This window comes from Diceros bicornis, chromosome 15 (assembly GCF_020826845.1).
Source record: "Diceros bicornis minor isolate mBicDic1 chromosome 15, mDicBic1.mat.cur, whole genome shotgun sequence".
Taxonomy (NCBI): Eukaryota; Metazoa; Chordata; class Mammalia; order Perissodactyla; family Rhinocerotidae; genus Diceros; species Diceros bicornis.
The window spans coordinates 31,038,666-31,062,276 of NC_080754.1; the positions used below are offsets into that span (position 1 = coordinate 31,038,666).

The 23,611-nt window shown below is 46.3% G+C and overlaps 1 long non-coding RNA gene across 1 annotated transcript; it reads left to right on the forward strand.

The window, feature by feature from the left end:
* Positions 1 to 23,611, forward strand: LOC131414857 (uncharacterized). The gene is made up of 3 exons (XR_009222246.1): positions 1 to 530; positions 22,533 to 22,831; positions 23,246 to 23,611. It is a non-coding gene; the product is annotated as an uncharacterized LOC131414857 (long non-coding RNA).

Sequence of the window (23,611 nt, forward strand, 5' to 3'; positions counted from 1 at the left end):
GTCTTGTTTGATGTCGGTCCCCCCGCCCTCCCAGCCTTTCCCTAGGCTTGGAGGCCACCGGAGGCCTGGCACACATTTCTCAGACACTTCATTCCTTCCTTCCTCCGAGCTCCCCACTGAGATAATGTTGTAAATGATTTCACCAGATCTCGGATGAGATTCAGTGGTTCCTGACTCTGAGTGACCCTGGGCGAGCCCCTCTCTTTCTTTCATTATGGAACGCACGCTCTGTGCCAGACAGTGTGTTAAACCCTGGGATTATCACGATGAGAGATACAGTGGCAGCCTGCAAGGAGTTTACAGTCAACTCTGGAAGCAGACAGACCCTGAGTTTTTGATTGATGACCGGGCATTCCTCTATTATTCCTTTCTCTTAGGGCTTAGATGACGGCCTGAAAGAGCAAGAGAACCTCAAAGAAACACTAAACCACACCTGTATGGGCAATACTATTGCTAGTCTACAGGGGATACAGGGATGAAAAAAATAGTTATTGCCCTCAGGAAACCTTCAGCTTACAGATACTTTACTGGTGAGTTCAGCTAATACCTATCTATTTCCTGTATAGTCCTCTGGTAGGTTCTAAGTTTAAGAGAGACAGTTATGTGTCTAGATAGAAGTAAAATGCCGTGAAGGTTTAGGATAATTAAATTACTCGTAAGTTGGAGTACCCAGGAAAACTTCCTGGAGGAAGTGGACTGTGCTTTGTGTCTTGAAAAATAGGTAGGATTGGGGCATTGGAATTGTGGTGAGTCATGGGGCAGGGGAGGATGGACGTACCCGTGACATTAAAGGCCTAGACTCTGGGGCTTGAGGTCCCAGAGTCTTATTCAGGGAACATGGGTCTGGAGCCCAGGGTGGGTGGCAGGCAGGAGTATAAGAAGGAACCGAAGGAGGAGGCTTGAGGCCATGTCACAAGACCCTTAACCATGTCGCTAAAGGACTTTGGACTTATCTGTAGACAGTGGAGAGCTGTGAAATGCTCTTGAGCAGAGAAGGGACATCAAGGTTCTCCTTTAGAAAGATGGCTCTGGCAAAGGTGTGGAAAGTGGATTGGAGGCAGAGAGTCCAGTGAGGAGGTTCAAGGCAGTAAAGGAGGTTCCTAAGTGACAGGTGTAGACTGACACTTACCTGGAAACACCTGCCTAGAACCAGCTCACCTGGGCGTTGACTGCACACTGTCCAGTGTTCCAAGTTCAGGAGAAACCTGCCTACCGTTTAATGCAGTTCCCCCACGACCTGGAGTCTAGCTAAGGAATTGTTGTGACTCTGACTGCATTTAGCTTCCAAGCCTCATTTCCAACTTCCAGGACAGCCCTCAAGTCTGCAGCCAAACCTTTACATCATTGCAGGCTTGGCTTACTCACTCTTGCCCCTCAGGCAACTCTCTGGGATTTTTTTTGTGTTTTCTTAACACGCTGCAGAGTGGGCTGTGCCCTATCATGTTCTGAAGAAATGATGAACAATGCCTCCTTTGTTGACCTGCAACCTGGGCCAATGGGGTAGTCTTATTTTAAACAGACAGAAAAGTGGTGATGACAGAAAATTGTCTGTTGCTTTTGAAAAAAGTGGAGTTTTCCTGTGTGCCTGAAATCCTCTTGGAGAAAGCTGAGCCTGTGACGTTACCCTCCTTTCTGCCATGCACACTTTGCAAGCTTCTTAAAATGCTTCTGCTCAGTATCTGACTTTTAAAAAACTGCATAAATCCACTGACCCAGATTCTTCCAGGAAACTAAACTCTTCCCAGGGAAGCATGTTAACCTTTTCTAGGTTCCCCCACAAAGCCATCAGAGCCAGTGACTTGCTCCACTATGCTCTGCTATCACATTGACTGCTGTCTGCTCCTGGGCCCTAATTAACTAGCCAGGTATGCCCCTTCTAGCCTGAGAGCCTTTTTTGTCTCTGACTCTGTCATCTCCTCAGGATTTGGCCCCCTGAAGGTGCGTGGAGAATGTTGCATATAGTCAAGTTAGGGTCTCACTGAACTACCTAAAGCAGCCTCATTGGTCAAATAGTTAATCAGCAACTCGTTTATTGCCACTATAGGAGTGCTTAGACTGGTAGAATGCACAAATAACTTACACATACACACACACACGTTTTTAGATAGAGAGACGGAGGGGTCAGTCAAGTAACCGAAAATTTGGCATGAATTTGAGTCTGGGCCAAACAAACCAAAATATCAACCCAGGAAATCTCTGGCCCTCCACCCTCATCGTTCAAGAAGAAAGTTTCTTTGCAAATGTGCTCATCGACTACTTTTCAGTATCCTTATCCTGGGCAGTGAAAATATCATCAGTGGACACTCTCTCCACCCCTTCTCACATGGGGAACTGAGCTCCTAAACTCAGGAGAAGACTTTTGGATTTGGAAGGCTCTTCTGGGACAGAAACCGCCTTTATTTTTCAGTCATGCTCCCTCCCTCCCGAAGCAAAGAGAAAATTGAATCCTGTTCATCAGCAGAAGTCACATCTCTGATCCCATTGTATCGTGCCCCATAAATACAACCGTGTCTCCTTCCCCCCTTCTGCCCCGCGAAGGGTGATTTTTCTGTCTTATTGCATCACCTGTTTGCTTTAAACCATAAATACCTGCCTCTGGTGAGATTCTCCTTTGTCCTTAGGTATCGGAATGGTTTGTGGGTTTGGTTGAAAGCTATGGAAAGGAGAGAGAGTGAGAGAAGAAGAAAAAAAGGTATTTTGCCTGAGGACTTGAAGCTTTTTTTCCCTTTTCCTCCGCTTCACTGACTTTCTCACACTCAGATTCCCTGCAGCCTGCCAGAGACGTGGTGGCTGCCCTGCCAAGAACTATCCTGGGAGGGCTATTGAAAAAGCCTCGCGTAAGCACACACTGGGCAGATTTGCTCCTCCTCTCAGGACCTGCTGCGCACCTGTACAGGGAGCAGTCCCACACGTATCACCTGATCGCAGCCCTTTCAGAGACTGTGAGAAAAATAAAGTCCAGGAGAGAAGAGATGTTTGCCGTCTCTCCAGGGCTGCAGCCAGCTCCCTGTAGTCTGAGCGCCCAGAAACAGCACATTCCCTGCCGGTGGTGCACTCGTGGCAGCCCTAGCGCATGCTGGGAGGGGGCACCGGGAAGGGAAGGCGGAGGTCACCTGCATAGTGACTGCCTCTCTGCCTCTGTTTTCTGGCATCCGCCTGACTGGTAGTTTCATGATCCTTTACTAGAATCATTATTATGGTCCTTCTAGATAAGAGTCTATATATGCCTGTCACAGCAGAATTCATAACCAGGATTTCTTACCTTAAGGTTCACGGATGAACCCCCAGGGAGCCTATAAAGCCCCTGAAATGGAGCTCAAAATTATGTCTCTACATGCATATTGAGCAGGACCTTAAAAAATACTTTTTGAATGAATGAACGAATACATCATTTTTTCCCAAGGAGAGCGTCCAGAACTTTCAGCAGAATCTCAAAGCTTTTGGTGACCCAGAAATGTTGAGGAAACTGAGCCAGGCAGTCTCGCTTACAAGTGGGTACTCTAAGCCCCAGAGAGGGCAAGGGACTGGCTCAAGGGCCTACAGCGCCCTACGGCCAGAGTGGGGGATCAGAAGCCGGCTTGGAGCTCCTCCCACCACACTGCAGTGCTGTAGTCTTTGGTAAATTTAGGATGGGGTTTATAGAGTTGTGATCACCACCGGAGCTTGAATTTAAAATAGACACATTAATAAAGATACTTTGAATTTCCAGAACTTTTTTTTTTTCTTAATTCTGAAGCACTTGAGCTGCTCTGCACCCAATTTTTGGATGGAGGAAGGGATAGGCCAGAAAGCCAAGTGTCTACGAAGAGAAGATTCAGGAATGCTTGGAGCAAGAGTCCTTGTTGCCATGCAGAGGCATTACACACAACTGCAACTCTGCATTCCATCTTTGATAAAAATAAGTTGCTGCTTCTGAACAAAACTGCCTTATTGGTTTCTGTCCGAGCTGGGACCTTGAAGGGCAAACTGGGGATGGTGGCGGAAAACAGAAGCTTTCAACATTGGCTCATAGCAGCCTGTAATGCTTTCTGCCACCCCCATTGCTCCCTTGGAAAACTTGACCAGAGCCAGGGAGACCAAGGGAACGTGCACTTTTCTAATGGGCTCTGAAAGAGGATAGTTGCCAAGAAAGCCTTTCCCAGTGCAGTGGGGGCAGGGCACTCTGGAATGGTTTGACTCCCACATTTGGCTCGGCCACAGCAGAAGCAGTGGGAAGGTTCTGAATGTGCTCGTAGCTAACCTTGTCCCCTCTGAGCAGGGCTGCAGTGAAGCAAGCCTGTAAGCTCCGGGATGAAGGAGGGCATTCCTGAGGGATGGCAGGGATGCTAATTTGCACCCTTGGGTGTGAAAGGCTCAGAACTGCACTGGGGCTGGTGCCTGTGGGGGCCCCTGGAAGTCTCAGGAAGGTGGGGTGAAGCCTAGCCCCTTGAAACCCAGGACATGCATGTGTTTGGCTTGCTGATAGCTGCTCCAATTGTGACATGAGATAAAATTTCTCAAAAAAATCAAAAACAAAAACAAAAAGCTCCGCTAGCCGGGAAAACCTTTTGGGTAAAACTTAGGGCCTGAAAGTGATGTGAGATGAATGTGTACAACAGATTTTTAAATTAAAATCGCCGTCATTATTATCTTTGCATTGTCTGTTAGCTTGTAGAAACAGGCTGGGGGAAGGAGGTGAAGGGACCAAAGAGGGGACTGAATGGGTCCATTCATTGATTGCATGGGAAAACTGAGCCCGGGAAGAAGTGACTTGCCCAGGGTCAGACAGCCTCCCCAGAGAGGGAATAGCAAAGCCAGAATTAGGCTCAGGTTTCCTGCCCACCAGTCCAGAAACCCTTCTCTTTATGAGAAGAACATTTTGAAATATCATCTACAGGAAGTGACTAACATTACTAGCAAAGATGGATTTTCCAGTTGAGGACCTCAGCTACCTGCGGGTGAGTGATTTGGACAGTGTTGCAGAATATGCCCAGCACAGAGCATGGTTAAATTCCAGGCTTGCTGCACTGTGAGTCTGTCTCCGATTTGCTCATCACTCTACAACCTCTGGAAAAGAAGAGATCTTGATTTCTGAGTTCCAGGAGATAGGAAGCCACTCACAGGGGCCACACAGAATTGTCAGCCTGCCTCTCAGTCAACCAAGCCAAGTCACATGTCATCCCTTCTTTCTTATAATTTTCAACCTGTTTCTCTTATTTGTTCTCTAAAAGGAAGATTGGGAGAGAGAATATTTCCAGTCCTGGAATCTGCTCCATCAATACTAGGTTTTTATCACAACCAGAGAAGGTGTGATGCTAGGAATATAGTAAAGGCATTGGAGCACAAAGACATTGAGCTGCTGGCTGACTTCACATTTAGCAGAGGGAGAGGTGAGAAAAATAAAGGATTTTGCAAGTGGTTGGTAAATGCTATTTGCATGTGAAATATATATTTTCCTTTTAGATGTCAGGCTTAGGGAACAAGAGAAGATGGTCCAGGTAGCTACCACAACTGCAGCTTAAGACTCTGATGGGTTCTAGGAGAGTTGGGACCTTCTGGTCTCTCCCACAGTGTTGGAGGTGCCTATCCCCCAGTCTTGTCGTACTTGACAGTTGACCAGGCACTTTCTAGTCCGTTAACAGCATTTTGCCCTCATATATAGCCTTAGGATCTAGACCAAACGGACTTTGGTGGAAGGCCCACAGAGGGAGAGAGAGGATTCAAGTGGTCAGTGCAGGAGAAATTTGGCTGGGCCATGGGCTGTTGGGGGCACAGGACGTAGAATAGACAAACTTTCTGGAAAATAGTACCTCTAGAGAGAAAAGGCAGGGCAGGGAGCTTAGAGGGCAGGAGAGAACCAACTTTTCTTTCTCAGCCATAGGCAAGAATAAGATTTCCAGAAGCTAGAACAGAGGAGACAAGGGAGATGTCTGTCAATTTGGTATAGAATGTCAGTGATCCAGAGGGCACATCTTTGGAGCAAGGAGGAAAGGTCCTTTCTCATAGAGTGAAGCCAGGAAGGAGGGAGAAGTGAGGGGAAGGAATCCTACTTAGCAGGAAGATGACTGAGCACGTTCTGGAAAGGATATGGGAAGGTGATGACCATGCTCTCCAGTGGCCTGAGGCTAGAGCTGCTTAGTTCAGCAACCAATGCCTCTGAGAGGCTTCCTGGGAAGAGTTCAGAAAGAGAGCCCAGGTCTGTGACTGAGGGGCCGTGTAGAATACTGGAAACTGCATCACTTCTCTTTACTTGTTAGTTTTGTTCTATGCTGTCTGTATTGCCATTGGAATAACATAAAATCCTGTAGACTGGAAACGGTTGTGGGATTGTTTGGGGGTGATGGCAGGCAGTGGGGGCAGCAGGGAGACTGCATCCTGTTCTGTAGCCAGTCTGAGGGTGGCAGTCCCAGAGAGGAGGTGGCAGGGTGAGGGTGCTCAGGGCAAAGGGGGAGGCAGGCGCATCGAATCCTTGTAGTGCCAGGGAAGGGACCAAGGACCCAGGGTTCATCTCTGGCTCCCTGACCACTGTGGGCAACCACCCACATAATGCAGTGCATTCTGGGTCCCCTCAGCCCCGCTCTGCATGAGACATATGTGAGGTCAGGAAAAGGAACCTCTCCTTTTGCGGGGTTGGGCTTCCACAGGCCAGCCCTGACTGAAATCTGAGAGGAGCCAGGGAGGGTGGGCTCTGTTGTAACATGCTGGTGTGTGGCAGGCTTGCCTGACCCAGGGAGAGCTCTTGATAAAGTCCTAGAGCGTTGCTGGGTCCTGGAAGAGGTTGCCAAGCTGTGCGTGTATCATACACATATCCAGCTGTGGTCTTTATCTTGATAGGCTCCCACAGTCACGGAGCGACTCAATACTCAAGTTCGAGTATTTGATCTCCTTGTCCTGGGCGGCTATTCAACCCTCTACACCCTCCTCACTTGCCCACAAAGTGGGCAGGTCTGCCCTGAGGCAGACCTAGACGTGGTGTCTAGAACTACCTGTCATCTGGACCGAGGGGTGGGGTGCCAGCTTGTTTTCTTTGTGTCAAGTGAACCTGTATGGATGGTAGTCAGACAATACAGTCATGGGTTAAAACCATCCAATTTCCAATTGCCTTAACTTACCTTGAGTTAGTTCAGTTCAATGAATGTTTTTGAGCACCTAGTATGTAGAAGGAAGAATTACACGCCGATTTTGCCGGTTACTTGTGTCCCTGCCTGCTATTCCTACGCTATTCATCTGTGCAATGGTGACATCCCCGGTTTATATTATAAAAATGTACCCTTTACTTCCCACATTCTTCATCTCTACTGCTTCTCTCATAAAGAGGCTACAAAACTCCTTATGGTGTCTGGTATAATACCTTTCACAGAGTAGGCACCCCTGAATATTTGGAGAATAAATGCATGAATGAACTTGGACTTAAGGGAATATGTTTGATTGATGAGTCAATGGAACCCTCAGAGGGTCACCATATTTTTCCAATTTTTCTTTGGTTCCTGAATCAAAGGAGTGGGTTTACTTTGACCATTCCTGGTGACCACCTCTGGGCAGCCGGGCTACCCCTGCAGACAGCTCTGCTCTGCTGCAATCAGGTGAATTTAGAGGAGTCTGTGGCTGTCCGTGTTTTCCCAGGCGTATCTTTATTGATGGTTATTAAAGACACACCACCACATGGCAATCTGAAAGTACAAAGCAATTCCCAGGGTAAGGTACGTGGGAAGAAGTGAGATACTGGGCTCCCAAACGATTCTACTGTAATCGCAGTCTGCCATATCTATGTATAGTTAATAAGTAAGATTTAAGCAGGCAGGTTCCACCACTGGGCAGCAGATGGAAAGAAAAAAGAGGCCAGTGGGGAGATCACTGGTCCTTCTGGAAAACTGGCAAAAAAAATAAGGACACCTGGGAAAGGTGAGTCTGGTGGGCAGTCCCCCAGGTGGTCCTGGAGCCAGCAAATGGTCCTGAGGAAGGACCACTGCTTGCCTCCCCTCACTCTCTCTCTTCATGCTAACCCCTCATGGAAGATTCTGTATAACCAAGAAATACATAGCAGTTGTGCCCAGACACTGGGTTAAATAAACGTAAATACAGCACACAAAAACACCTGTTTTTTACAGAGCACCCCAACACACCTGTTGTTTTATGATGCTGAGCGATATTGATAAAGGAGGCTATAAAGTCGAGTGAAATGGCCTCTTATATTTAAATAGCACCTTCCTCTGTGAACTTCAAGTGTTTTACAGCTGAGATTTGACTGACCCGGTGATTATTTCTGTTAGGAATGTCAAACACATATCTCTGTATATGTTCAGGAAAAACTATAGTAGGTGGCTAAAAAGCAAAGATTCTAGAGCCAGACTGTCTGGGTTCATGTTCCAGCTTGTTCGCCTTCTAGCTATGTGACATACCCATTCTGTACCTCAATTTACTTACCTGGGAAATGGGGAGATAGTCATGGTACTTATCTTATAAGACTGTTATGAGGACTAATTTATGTAATGTGCTTAGAATAGGGCCTGTCATATTGTAAATACAATATAAGTTGTCGGCTGCTTTTGTCATTGCTGTATATGTATCTCTGACGTGTAAGACAGGTACCCGCATGCATTTAAAAAAAAATCACAAGATGTTAATATTCTCAAAGAAATGTATGGACAACCACTGTGGTAAGTTGGTCCCCAACTATCCGACAGAGCAAAAGCTTCAGACAGTCTTTTATGAATCACAGGATGTGGGACCAGGAGAGACCTAAAAAATTATCTGGCTGCTTCTCCTTTTCCAAGGAGGAAGGTCTCTACTACCCGAGTACTGTGGTTGTGGCCTTTTTTGTGGATGGATGCAGACCTTGGTATAGTCCTGCCCTGAATAATTGGAATGAGCCCCAGGCCCACGGAAAGGAGAGTTCTGGATGGAGGCAAGGGCATGAGCAGGGGCCTGGTACACAGGATGTGTGGGCGAACCCCCACCTCCCACAGGAAGGAATGGGAAGGGCTGCAGTGACACTTAATCCAGAAGAATAAACATGGGCAGGCCTTCCCTGGATCCCAGTCTCACTTGTCCGAGATAAGATTGGTGGGAAAGATAAATGTCTGAGACCTTTCCTGCTCTGGCATTCCTGTAGATGACCATATAATTTATGGTCCAAACAGGGACACCTTTGAGAATGAAAGGTAGTGCTGTTAACAGTTATGTCAGGGCAACTGGCATAGACTGGGCCACATGACCATCCTAGTTCTGTGGGCCCACGACGGCATGTGCTAGATTGCTCATCTGTCTAATCAGCAGTCTTTTCGTCAGAGATGCTTCCTAAGAGAAAGTGAGAAGAAGTATTATTTTTAAGTCACTAATGTTTTAGCACTTCTATGTCTGTGGAAGGTGATACCACTGATCTACCTTCCATAGAGGGGGGAGCCCCGTTTTTGAACCTAGAGGACCTTCCTCAGTGTATATAGGAGAAGGGAGGGGCAGAGGAGGCCCCATGGTGGTTGGATGGTTGTGCTCAAGGTGTGTTTGACATGACTTGGTTTCTTCTTTGATAGAGCAGGTGTGATCTGAACCTCCCCACCACCTGTTAATTTGCACACAGGTTGTGGTTACAGCCCGGCAATGCTGCCATGGACTCTTGCACCTACCAACCATGGCTGAGAACATCCATTTTTCTTGGGCATGTGAATGTGGAAAAAGCAAGTGCTATAATTTGAAATCCAGGCCATTGTTCGATGGCTAAAGGAAGACCCCAAAGGACGGAGCATTTTCCCACCTGAAATATCAGCCCTTTTAGCCTTGAATTCAACTAAGTTTTTAATGGTTAAAAACACAAACAAACAAAAAAACCCCCAAAACACCTTTTTTCTGAATAGGTCAAAGTCAAGGTTTGCTCTTTGTTAATTTCCTTAAAAAAAAAAAAGACAAGAAAGGAAAGAAAAATGGCTCCCTTGCCTGAGTGTTCTTATATGTGCCTCTTTAATGATTAATAATATCTTGTGGGCTATTGTTTGATGTGGCCTCTGCTGGTTTGAACAGGAGAATACTGATTCACTCTTAAGGCATTTATGAATCACAAGTGTTTACCCTGAGACAATAAATGAAAGGGGGCGATTGAAAAAAAAACACAACCAAATATGCTGAGTTCTTTGAGTGAAAACTGGAGATAACGTGGGATCTCAGTCTTTGATACCCTGTGTGGGGCCCACTGCCGTCTCTCACAGAGTAAAGATTGTGTAGAATGACCAAGACTGGGGCTTTTGAGTTTTATAGATTTTTCCTTTCACTTGCTGATAGGTTTGAGGCAACTTTTCCCTTCGGTTTCCATGTCGCATGCATTGCTTTTCTTCCCACCTATCTGGTCACCCCAACTCAGTCATTTGCAAGCGACTCTCTTTATGCATCTTTAGGGGCACTGTTTCCTTGAGTCTCACTTGCTGCCCTCTTTGGTTTTCCCCTAAACCAAGGCTGGGCTCCGGCAGGAACCCAGAGGGTAAGTTGGAGACCTGCCTTAATTAAAGTGGGGCTGGTGGGCTGGAGAGAATGGATTCAAGAGGTTAAGAGATTGGTGACTGACTGGACCATGATGGGGAAGGAGGAGTCAAAAGATGATGCCCAGGTTGTGGCTTGAGCAACTAACTGCATAGACCCTTCGTCCACAAGTCCACTTTTAATAGAAACTCCTAGACTTATTTTCCCATCTTTCTGCCCTGAAGTCTAGAGTTTAGCAAAAAAGTCTGCCAAATTTGCCCCTGATGATCCTTTTTTTTTTTTTGTGAAGAGATCAGCCCTATGCTAACATCTGCCAATCCTCTTTTTTTTTTTTTTTTTGCTGAGGAAGACTGGCCCTGGGCTAACATCCATGCCCATCTTCCTCCACTTTATATGGGACGCCGCCAGAGCGTGGCTTGCCAAGCAGTGTGTTGGTGCGCGCCTGGGATCCAAACCAGCGAACCCCAGGCCGCTGCAGCTGAGCGCGTGCACTTAACCGCTTGCGCCACCAGGCCGGCCCCCCTGATGATCCTTTTAAAAAAAGATTTTAGGGACTGGCCCAGTGGTGTCGTGGTTAAATTCAGCGCACTCTGCTTCAGCGTCCGGGGATTTGCGGGTTCGAATCCTGGGGTGGACCTGCACCGCACATCAAGCCACACTGTGGCAGCGACCCACATATAAAATAGAGGAAGACTGGCACAGATGTTAGCTCAGGGCCAGTCTTGCTCAAGCAAAAAAACAAAGGGAGATTGGCAACAGATGTTAGCTTAGGGCCAATTTTCCTCACCAAGAGAAAAAAGTTTTTTTTAGACCTACTGGAAAGATAATTTTAGACCTACAGTAAAGTTGCAAAAATAGTAGAGAGCTCTCTTATACCCTTAACCAGCTTTCCTTATGTTGCCATCTTATATAACCATCATCAAAACTAAGAAAACGATCTTGGTGCAATACTATAACCTACAGACTTGTTTCTGATTTCACCATTTTTTTTTTTAACATTTTATTTATTTATTTATTTTTTTGTGAGGAAGATCGGCCCTGAGCTAACATCCATGCTAATCCTCCTCTTTTTGCTGAGGAAGACCGGGTCTGAGGTATCATCTATTGCCAATCCTCCTCCTTTTTTTCCCCCCAAAGCCCCTGTAGATAGTTGTGTGTCATAGTTGCACATCCTTCTAGTTGCTGTATGTGGGACGTGGCCTCAGCATGGCCGGAGAAGTCGGTGCGCGGCTGGGGTCTGAACCCGGGCCGCCAGTAGTGGAGCGCGCGCACTTAACCGCTAAGCCACGGGGCCGGCCCCTCACCATTTTTTTTCTATTAATTTTTTTTCCCTTCTGTTTCAGGACCTCATCCAGGAATACAGTGCATTTAGTTGTCTTGTCTCCTTCGTCTCCTTCACTCTGTGACAGTTCCTCAGTCTTTCCTTGTCTTTCACGACACTTGTAAGAGTACTAGTCAGTTTTGTAGCATGTCTTCCACTAGAGTCTGTCTGAGGTTTTCTCATGATTATATTGAGGAGCTGTGTTATTGGGAAGAACACCCAGAGGGGCTGTGCCCTTCCCAGGGCAGCAAGTCAGGGGCTACGTGATGTTGCTCTACAGTCATGCTTTGCTTAATGACGGAGATACGTTCTGAGAAATGTGTGTTAGTTGATTTCGTCGCTGTGCAAACATCATAGAGTGCACTTACACAAACCTAGATGGTATAGCCTGCTACACACCTAGGCTATATGGTACTAGTCTTATGGGACCACCATCGTATAAGCTGTCTGTCATTGACTGAAATGTTGTTATGTGGCTTGTGACTGTATATCACTGCTGTTGTTAACCATGATCGCAAGGATAAGATGATTTCTGCCAGGATTGGCCGCTGTAAAGTTAAGATTTTTTTCCGTTTGTATTTCCTAAATGTTTTGGGGGCAATACTTTAAGACTATGCAAATATGTTGTTTCTGCTTATACTTCTTTGTTTGCTGAGGAATATTCACCCTGAGCTAACATCTGTGCCAATCTTCCTCTTTTTGTATGTGAACCGCCGCTACAGCATGGCCACTGACAGATGAGTGTAGGTCCACGCCCGGGAACCGAACTCAGGCTGCCGAAGTGGAGCGTGCTGATCTTAACCACTAGGCCATGAGGCTGGCCCTCTCCTTACACTTCTGCCTGCTAAATTTAGTTATCAACGCACCTGTGACAATGAATACTGTGGTAATCTAATAGTGAATTTCGATTTCCCTCATTCCTTCCACTCTTATTAATTAGAACTCTTCTTAAGGAGGAGTTGCATGATGTTATAGTGTAATAAAGAAGAAATAAAAAAATCATGCTCTTTTGGAGCCTAAATTCTAGATGGAAAGATAGACAAGCAAAATAAGTCAATGCGTTAGATAGTATATTAAAGGGTGACAAATACTATAGAGAGAAATCAAGTCGTAGCGGGGAGGAAGGAAGTGCTGGGAGGCGCAGGTTTAAATTGTGTGGTCAGGGTAGGCCTCAGAGAGAAGACTTGACGCAGGGGAGGGAGCCAGCATGTGAATATCTGGTGGGGGACGCTTTCTAAAGAGGAGAAACAGCAGGTGCCAAGGTTCTGAGGCAGGACCACCCCTTTGTGCTCTAGGAAAGCCAGGAGGCCAGAGTGAGGAAAGGGGAGCGAGAGGGAGGGGAAGCAAAGAGTGACAAGGCCAGATGGTGCCAGCTTGGGGCCATTCTAATGACCTGACTATTGCTCTGAGGGAGGCAGGAGCCACTGCAAGGTTTTGAGCAAAGGGGTCACACGATGCACTTCCTATTATTAAAAGATCTCTTGGGCTGCTCTGTGGTGGCAAGGGTGGAGGCAAGGAGACCATGCTTAGGAAGCTGTGACATTCATCCAGGTAAGAGATGAAGGTAGCTTGGACCAAAATGGTCGCAGAGAGGTGATTGGACTTTGGATGTATTTTGAAGGTAGAACTAACCCTGCTAAGAAAGTCTCCCTTGTGGCCAGCAGCCTCAGGCCACCTCCTGAGCCCCCGGGGCATGTGTCCTCCCCCCTCTGCCTTGAAGTGGGGCTTCAGGAACAAGTTTGAGAAGCACTGGCTGGCCATGTGGACTGTAAGCTCTGCCACCCCTCATCGGAGCCTTCTATTATCTGGGTCCACCTTCCTTCTCTCTGCATGCGCCACCCACTTCTTCTCTGCCCCGTTCTGCTCAAGCCAACCCACCACCAACATTTGCTCATAGTCTCCCACCCCTCAGGGCTCTCTGCTAATCAAGATCCTTCCCATCCTCTCTGGCGCAGCTCCACCACCCCAGCCCCGCTCGCTGAACTTCTCCTATCTTGGCTGGGGACACTAACTACGCTGTGCTTCACGTGTGCAGCCCCTGGAGACAGATATGGCCTCCAACACCCCTGTAGCCTCAGGGCCCCTTAAACACGAGAACAGGCACCAAGTGCTTCATCAGCCCAGTGGTTGGTTTGTTGGTATATGGCATATGGTAAGGATGAAGATATTATATTTCCTCTTAATCATCCAAGTACATTTGCATTATATTCCACATACATTCCTATTTCTTTTAATATAAAAATAATATTTCTGCCTCTCCCTCTGCCCAACCCTTCAAGTAAAATTGAAATTCCAACATTTCTCTTGTTAGGCCACTCTGTGCCCCTGGGGGGCCTGTGTACCCCAGCTTGAGAAGTCAGATGAGGGATATAGGGAGAAGCAGGCATCACTGAGGGTTCATTTACTGCCAATGGATTTCTGTCTCTTTATCTATTGATTGCTTTGACTTGAAAATGCAAATGGTTAAAAATTTCAAGCAGTACAAAAGGGTAGATCCTGAGAAGTAACCCTTCCAGCTGTGGCCTCATCCCCCAAGCCATGTCCCAGAAGCGGTCAGTCTTATCCATCCCTTATATACCCATCCAGCGATTGCTAATGGACAGTCAATGGCTGCCAATTGAAGGTAAACTGAGGCACAGTGAAAACCAGCCCCCAGCACTGCACCTCCCAGGGCTAAAGCTGCTCCCGTGCAGAAGGGCCGGCTGCAGCACAGCCAACCTGCCATGTTTATTGTTGTCTTTGGCTCAGACCCCATGGGGTGAGTTTGCAAAGACTCCACACTCCAGTGGAATTGGGGAATTTGGTACCACCCTCTGGCTCTGGGTCTGTGCCCTCACAGGGAGAGTCGTTGTCATCGAGATTTCCCAGGTTGGCTGCTGTCTCTCCCTCCAAGTCAGCCAGCCAGGGAGAAGGAGCACAGCCAAAAGCTACATCAGAAAGGAAGGCCGGTAGGAGAAGGGGTGGAGGAAGCCAGCCCCTAAGCTGCAATGGCAGCAACGCCCGGGAGATGACAACGAGGTGCGGGGGGGCGCGGGGAGGGGAGCTTTAGCCTTCCTCCCCACTCCTCCTTGTGGCTCCGAGGCTCACCTGAAAGGCAGTCCTCTCCCCCTACCTTTCCCGTGGGAATTCAGCACAGCCAACAGAACCCCTGAACTCTGCTGGGCCGCTGCCAGCAACTTTCAAGTCGTTCCCCCTGCCGATTACAGTGACATGATGTCGTTTTTATTGAGGCAGGATTAGATTTTTTTTTTTAAGTTTTCAAAAGTGTGGTTCACATGATCTCTAGTACTTTTCCTATTGCTTGAAGACCACAGAGCTGCCAATTTCAATTTGCTTCAGCTTTTATCACTAGAAGAAGCTTGAAAGAATAAAGAAAGGGGGAGAAAGGCTGGATGAAAATATTCCCCTTGGCCCTGGCGGTTAGCGTGAGGGTGGCAGGGGACACACGTGCCGCCCGCTCCCTTTCGTGTGACTGGTGTAATGGGAAGACGCCAGGAGACTGAAGTTGGGAGTGGCTGCTGGGTGACATACACTGTCCACTAGACTGAAGGGCTTTATGCCAGAGCCACAGGTGGAACATGCAACCTGCAGTCATTCACAGGAGTCGGGAAAGTATTAGAGAGGATGCTGATCTATTGCGTGATGGGTAAAATGAAGTCATAGAAAAGTTGTCCTTCCTCTTAATTCTAATTTTACTAATTCTCCTCTTTGGAGGCAAGATTTCCCATTCATTCATTCATTCATTCAGCATGTTTATTGAGTACCTACTGTGTGCCTGGCTCTGCTGGGAATGGAGAGTGAATAAGGCAAGGTTCATGCCATTCACCATTGTTAAGAAAATTGAAGAATGCCTATTTGTATGGATCATAGTTTTTCAAGTGCCAACTCAGCCGTCAAAATGGGTGGTGTGATGGCAGATCGTGAAAAATATGAGGTCTAATCACATTGTTTTGGCATAAAATCAGAGAATGAGGTCTGGAAGAGTAAAGGACGTGCTAAGGAAATAAATGTCTCCCACTCCGTGGGCGTCTTAGAGTAGAAACAACATTCAAATATCACCAATCGATGAGCCACTCTCAGATTCCTAACAGTCTGATCCTCACAACAGCCTGTGCAGTAGGGAGGGGCAAAATTTACCCCCTCTACACCTCATCTGGCACATGAGAGGTGCACAGGGAGTGTTTGTTGAATGAATATTGAGTAAACCTCCAATTTACAGGGGCAAGGTAGGTGCAAGAGTAATCAAGAGATTGGTCCCAAGTCACCTGGCAGTAAGTAGCAGAGCCCGGACTTGAACACAGAGGTCTTGAATACACATGTCAAGGCCTGTCATCACTCCTAGAGGCATCGCTCTTTGGAGAGTTCTCTAAACTGCTGCCCTTTCTTTGACTGGCAGGAAAGTGACTCTGGAGTCAACCTCCTCGAAGGTGACAGTGAGTCTTGAAGAGTAATTTCAATGGATGCAGGCCAAACTGACTTCAGATGTGGACGAGACACCTCATGAGGACATGTCCTTGGAAGGTTCTCCCAGGGTTGGGTCCCTTGAGCTAGGAAACCTGGGCTTCGGGTGTTGTTTTTTGCGTGTGGATTTCTAAAGTGTCCCAAACCGAGTTGGAAATCTCCTTTTGGAAGCCCATGCATCTCCCCAACTCCTTCTGTCTCTGTCAGTTATGTGGATCAGAAAAAGCTGGATTCAGAGCAAACTTGTGGAGAAATGACTCCTTGTCTGTGTCTTGTAAGCCTTGACTTTTCTCCTCCACAGAGGGATGGGGGCCGTCGTGGGAGTAGGGTAAGTCCCAGGGAGTTTAAAGGCTTCCTCAGCTTGGGGCAAGGCAGCCTCATTGCAGCTGCACTATCTGGGCTGGAAGAGACCCAGAGAGTCACCAAGCCCCTTCCCCTGCCTCCAGGGGAAGAGGAGTAGAGTTCAGCCCGGGGCCAGAGCTGGGTATGTCCCTGCCAGGCAATGCTATGTGGGGACAAGGAGGAGGCTGCAGGAAAGGGGAGTCTGTCTGGATGAAAAGGGAAACCAAAGGGTGTGAAACTCCCTCTTCTCATCCACTTTACCCTGAGAACATGAGGTAGTGCAGAAAACTTTGAACAGGAAGTCAGAGAAGGATCTGAGTTCTAGTCCTGCCTCCACTGTAGACTCATGTGTATATCCCTGAAGAAGACATTCATTGCCACCTCCCTGGGCCTCAGTTTCCCCATCAGTAGTCTAATGGTTTCCAACCAATGCTTGAGGAGGAGATCCCCCCCAGGGAGTGCAGGGTCAGAGCCTGGAGGAGGTGCTGAGCAAGGCGCTCTTGTAAGTTCTCTCATCATTCTACTAGAACGAATGGGCTCTTGCCTGCTCACACATTGCATGTGCTCATAAGATTTTGTTCAAAGAAAGTGTTCCGTTGTTTTTTATGTTTAAGTTTGAAAACCACCAACTAAGATGCTCTCAAAAATCCTCTCCAACTCTGAAATCTTATGATTTTTCCCTATGCCTCCCTGGCTTTTGGACTTTGTCTCCTCTAACCTGCAGCATATTGTTCTTTAACCACTTGTATGCTTATTTTTCTCTTCTCAAAGGCTCCTTGCAGCCCAATTCCACAAATGATTATGAATATGTGGACCTGTTGCAAAGGCTGCCTGGGGCAGAGTACCTGCCCCTAAACTGCTTGAACAAAGTTGAACCAAAGTTCAAAGAACAAAAGTTGAACAAAGAATTACAAAGCTACCCAGTGTCTTACTTCTAATATCCTTCACCAATAGCTGGGTCCTTGTCTCATCTCTCTCACCCGCAGCCAGCACATGTAGGACACTTAGTAGGTGCTTTGTGAATATTTACTGAAAGGATTGATGAATGAATGGCTTGTTCCCCTCTTTGGGAGGAATCACAGATGTATCTGTAGCTCAGGGCCTTCCCAGGACTGGCTGGAGCTATGTGGATGCTATGGGCTCTGGATTTTCCTTTTAGGAGCTGGGCTGATTACAGTTGTTGGTGGTCGTCACCTGTTATGGGTTGAATTGTGTCCCCTAAAAAAATATGTTGAAGTCCTAACCCCCAGTACCTTAGAAGGTGACCTTATTTAGAAATAAGAGTTGTTAGAGGGTTATTGCTGATGTAATTAGCTGAAATGAGGTCACGCTGGAGTAGGATGGAGAAGAGACACAGAGACAGAGACACACAGGGAGAGGATGGCCATGCGACGATGGAGGCAGAGGTTGGGGTGATACATCTGCAAACCAAGGAACACTAAAGAATGCTGGCAACCACCAGAAGCTAGCAGAGGCAAGCAAGGATTCTCCCCTCTAGGTTTCAGAGGGAGCACAGTCCTGCTGACTCCTTCATTTGAGACTTCTGGCCTCCAGAACTGTGAGACAATAAATTTCTGTTATTTTAAGCCACCCGGTTTGTGGTACTTTGTTATGGCAGCCCTAGGAAACTAATGCATCATCCCACCCTCAATATTATGCTTACAAGGAAAATCTAGAACCTCTTTTCCTTTAATTTCTATGATATGTTCACAGAAAAATCTGTTTGGCTTGAACTTATTTTTTTGAAGCATTAATTATAGTTTCTCATCAAAATATTTCATGTGTTTAAAGCTCTAAAAGCTATGTATGTTGGGTTATATGTATGGCGTATATTAGATAGTAAAATAAACAAATCAAAAAGCAAACAACCTTCCCCCAGACAAATAAAAAAAGCCCCACCCTTAGCCCTCATCTTTTTACAGGCAAATTTGCTGAGAATTGGCTGCTTTGTTTGACCTGAGAGTCTGCACACTGTTCAGTCTGAGAGCGACTTTTACTCTCCCCTCTAGGAGCGGAGCCGGGTTGTCTGGGTTCAGTGGGATGCAGAATCATTGTCTATCTCTCCGCAAAAATGATGCCACTTGCTTCTGAATATCTTTCTCGTGTTTTGTTTCGTCAATCCATTCTCCCCCGGGGGCAGATTTCCAGCTCTGGCTTCTCCTCTGGTGCCCTTGATTAAGAAAGCATGGCCCTTCCCCCTCAATCCCCAAGGAGATTCAGGAATTTGTAGGACCCACCTCATTTCTGGTTATTGAATAACTGGCAGGGCATCGAATGTCAGGGCTAAGAAAACAGGCCGGCCTACCTGTGAAATCAAATGACATCATAGCCCCGGCTGTTCTCAGGGTGTCAGCTTGCCTTGTCTGTCAGCAACTCTTTTATCACAAGCCCCACTTACATCATAGTGTTCTAAACACCTAACCTGATCATTGTCACTGTGCCTACAACACGGGTGAATGACAACAGCTTAAGGTTCTGATTAAGCCTACGGCAATCTTGCGTCAGGGGGAAGGGGTGTTTTTTTCAGCCTTAAGAATGGAGGATGTCAATGGGGGAGGAATGAGGGGCTTATTGTGTTTTAATTCAAAATTCACCATTAACCTTCCAACCTGGATTTCCAGCCCATGGCTTCCCTCAGCAGTAGAGGTGGAGAAGAGCAAACCGTCAGCCCCCCATCCTGCCCCAAATCTGATCTGGCTTACTAGGGCTTTCCTGTAGGGAAGAGAAGGTTCTGGCACCATTTCTCCAGCATGGGTACCACAGCAGCAACACTTGTGGACATCTTTGATCCAGAATCTTTGATGTGGAAAGTGATATTCTCTGGGCTTTTGGGGATGATCAGATGGCCTCCCTTAGATTGTATGTGTGGAACTGCTTTTCACCCCTGGTACTGGCTTCCCAGTCTCTGAAAGATTACCACAAAGACAAGGAGAACGAAAAATGATCTTGAAGAGCAAGTCATGATTTCCTCACGTTAGAGTTGGAAGAAGTGAGAGGAAACTGAAAGGGAGGTCATTATTCTGTGGTGATGTTAAGTTCATTCATTTGCTCACTCATTCATTCACTTATTCATTCATTCAACAGACATTTTCTGAATGCCTGCTATAGGCCATGCACTGTGTGATGTGCTGGGGAAATAAGGACAATGTCACAGTTTAATGATGCCGCTGTGACTTGTGCCTAGGGAGATGTCTGTCCAGGGGGTTGAGAGAGTCATGGGGAAGAAGAGAGCTCAACCAGTGGCCTGGGGAAGCAGAGAGGGGAGTTTTATCCAAGGACTAGAAGAGCAATTTTCAAAGCATAGACCTTAGACATCAGAATTACTTGGAGGAGTTTGTTAAAATGCAGATTCCAGGCTCCCACTCCAAACCTACTGAGTCAGAGTCTCTGGGATGTGTCCTGGGAATCCGCATGTTGATTCTGGAGAATGTCTGCTTTAGGATGCTTTACGCTGCCACATCACAAAGGATGTTTCCAGTGAGAGCTGGAGCCAGTGAATGCACAAGTGAGTAAGGAAGTCCGGCCTTGCGGGAGAGGCGCAGAGCTCCCTATATTTATAAATTCACTTGTAACTGAGACCTTGGCTGATGTAGAGCTGAGCAAGGGACAGCCTATGACATCTTTTTGCGAAAGTGAGGATAGAGCTCTACATCCCATAACTGATTTTATCTCAAACCTTCAGTGATCTTTCTTTTGCTGTTTCCACTTGTCTTTTCTAAGGAAATCGTTTGTATGAGAGATTTGAAGACATACATATGATTCCAAGGACCTCACTGGGGTGAATTGTTTCTGTTGCCTGATGCCGGGCCGCCTGCTTGGGGAGGATTAACATTTTCCTTTGAGGCTCCTTTTGTGGAGGACCTGCTATGGCTCTTGCTTAAGTCTCCAGGTAATCTTCAGCTGAAGAGAGAAAGCCCCCACCATTTCCCGAGAGTTCTTCTTAGCTCTCAATAGAAAACAAGAGAAAGGGCAGTAAAGGTAGGCTGCATACCACCACATGTAATGTGCCATTTTGTTCAGTGAGTAATCACAGCTGGAGGAAATGGAAACTGAAAATGGGGTTTCCTTACTATCCCTTTATTCCTTTGACAGAAATCTGTTGAGTTGGTGTTGTGTGAGTTGCTGGAGTTTGGGGTGAATAAGACAGATACAACCCCTGCTCTCATGGTGTTTATGACCTCTAAGGGAAGAGAAACAAGGAAACGATGGATTGCCATGAAGCGTGGTGGGAGTTAGGCTGATTCTCCTGTGGGTCCTCCATGGCAGCAGAGACTGCCCCTGACCAGGGCTGGATGGCTCGTTGGTACTCAGATATCCTTGTCCTGCCTTCATTTGTTCCTTCATTCGCAAACATTGGCTGAACCCCTAATATGTGTCATGTTGAGTGAATTATGTCCCGGACTCTGTACTAATAACCTTAGAGGCAGATTTAAAAAATGAACGAAATGTAAAGCCTTGTCCCAAGTTGCTCAGAGTCAAGTGAGGGAGTCAGACAAGTAAACAAATTGCATCGAGCATGGGATAATGGCTAAAGTGTACAGTCGGGGTCTGTACAAGGCCACAGGGGAATGTGGGCTGGGGTGGGTGCAGCAAGGGCAGAGTGGTTGGGCAGGGACCACTGAGCTGGACCTGGAAACACATGTAGGAGTTTTTTCATTCTTTCAGTACAGTCGTGCTCCACATAACGGCGTTTCAGTCAATGATGGACCACATATATGACAGTGGTCCCATAAGATTAGTACCATATAGCCTAGGTGTGTAGGAGGCTACACCATCTAGGTTTGTGTACGTATACTCTATGATGTTCACACAGTGACGAAATCACCTGACGACACATTTTTCAGAATGTGTCCCTGTTGTTAAGTGACGCATCACTGTACTTCCCAGTCAAGAAGTTAACTGATATCTATTTCATCATTCAATCATTTAGTAACTATGGTTAGCTATGGTGTTCTTAGTGAGCCAGCTAGACAAATCATTAGATCAATCAATCAAACCAACAACTCGTTGGTCTCCTGGCAGGTGACGAGCTGTAGTCAAGCACTGGGAGCTAAATAGAAGAGGTGGAAGACTCTGTCTCTTGCCCTCAGAGAGCCAACAGCTGACCTGAGGTGGCCAGATGTCTCCGGTCACCTCCAAAGCTCCTAGTTTAGAAAAAGGTAGGTCCTGCCCACTAGCAACAGCAGGTTTCCTTGTGGGTGGAAGTGAGGTGCCCCCATAGCTCTGTGAGGCAGTAAGTACAGCTCTTAATTTTTGTAACAGAATGCCAGCTCTGTTGTCTGCCAGGCTGGTATCTAAAGTATGAGGATCTATGGACAGTTGATATATATATATATAGTATATATATATATATATACAATAAGGTTCATTTTATTTTATTTCTAATTGTAGCCTGATATATACTCATTAACAAAATAGAAAAATACAGAAAAGGTGAAAGAGGATAGCCACCCTCATTATTTGGTATTTTTCTTCTTTTTATCTCATGATTTTACATGGTTATGATCATTGTACATATACAATTTTATTCGCTTTTTTCTATTTAACATGATAGCAACATAAACTTCATCTCATATGCCTGCATAATCTTTCATCATTCATGTACTATGATTTACTTAATACATTTAAGCATATAACTTTTTAAAAATTTATTTCTCTTAAGATAAATTCCCAGAAGTGGAATTGCTAAAGAGAGGAACATTATTAAGACTTGCAATACATACTGCCAAATTGTTTTCCAAAAGGTCATACCAGTTTTTATTTCCACAGAATATGAGAGTGCATGAGTTTAGTTCTAAATTGTCTGCTATTTATTCTTGCCAAAAACATGATTGAGACAATGAATTAAGCCCTGTCCTGGTATGTGATTGGGCCAACACACAGAAATACGTTTGAATTGCATTAGTTTAGTTCCTTTACATTGAATTATAAATTAATACTGTGCCCTTAACTTTTATTGTAGGTTGTTACAAAACAAAAAAGACGCTTTTGGCATCTTCTGCTAAACCATTAATGATGACTCCATCCATTGGACTACTCAAGGTCCCTTTTATCAAGACACATTCCTCTTTAACTTCAGCCATATTTCCATTTTTTATCAAATAATGATACCTTGGCTATCAAGAAGCTCAGAGTTCACATTCGTGTTTGCTGGAAGTAAGGACTCTAAAACCTTCTCTCCTCCTCTTTCAGATGATTGGGAATAGGCTCCAGGACCACTAGCCAAATGCACATCAGAGTATTAGCTTAATTGATGATGAGGTAAGCTTCCCAAACTGCAAGTTGTCTTTTAACTTCTGTATGCGGAATGGGGTGGGACCTCCTACTCCTTCCCTGAGCTAGACTTTGGGACCTGCATGTTCTCACCCAGCAGATGCTGAGTCTACTTATTAAGCTACTGCAAGGAAAAGATCATGGGTCTGCTTCTAGAAAGCCAGTGGAGTAGGAGCATCAGGAGAATGGCGACCGTCCTGCTTGGGGCAGGGGTCGGAGAGGGGCAGTGAGGGGTGTTTCCATGGGCAAGTGGCCTATCATAGAAAGCCAAGGAGGACAGGGAGCAGGAGCCTGTTCTACTCTGATGAGACCAAGGAGCACAAGGCAGTGACTGCATCACAGTGCCCCTGACTCAGTGACCCCCTCCTGACACCCATCTCATTAGCTACTCTTCTTCCCCAGGAGGAGAGAGATGGGAAAGTTCCACCCAACCCTCCCAACTAGAAGGCTGGGGAGTACATATTTTTCCTCTACAAAAAGGTGAAGAAGAGAAAATGCGGATTATCCCCAAGGGTACTTAACTGCAGTAGCCGGCTTAACCTGGATGTCTACTATAATTGTCCTTTTCCTCCTGCAGTGATGTTTCTGATTTTTCTCTCCGTTTGTATCTTGAGCTTTGCTGTTATAAATGTATTTATATTTTAATCGTAAGCAACCTGAATTTTTGTATCATATTATACACAAGTAAATAGTCATAATCTTGGAGTTCTAAGGCTATGTGCAAGACACAATGAACAAATCAAGACATGGGATGAGTGAGGCCTAAGA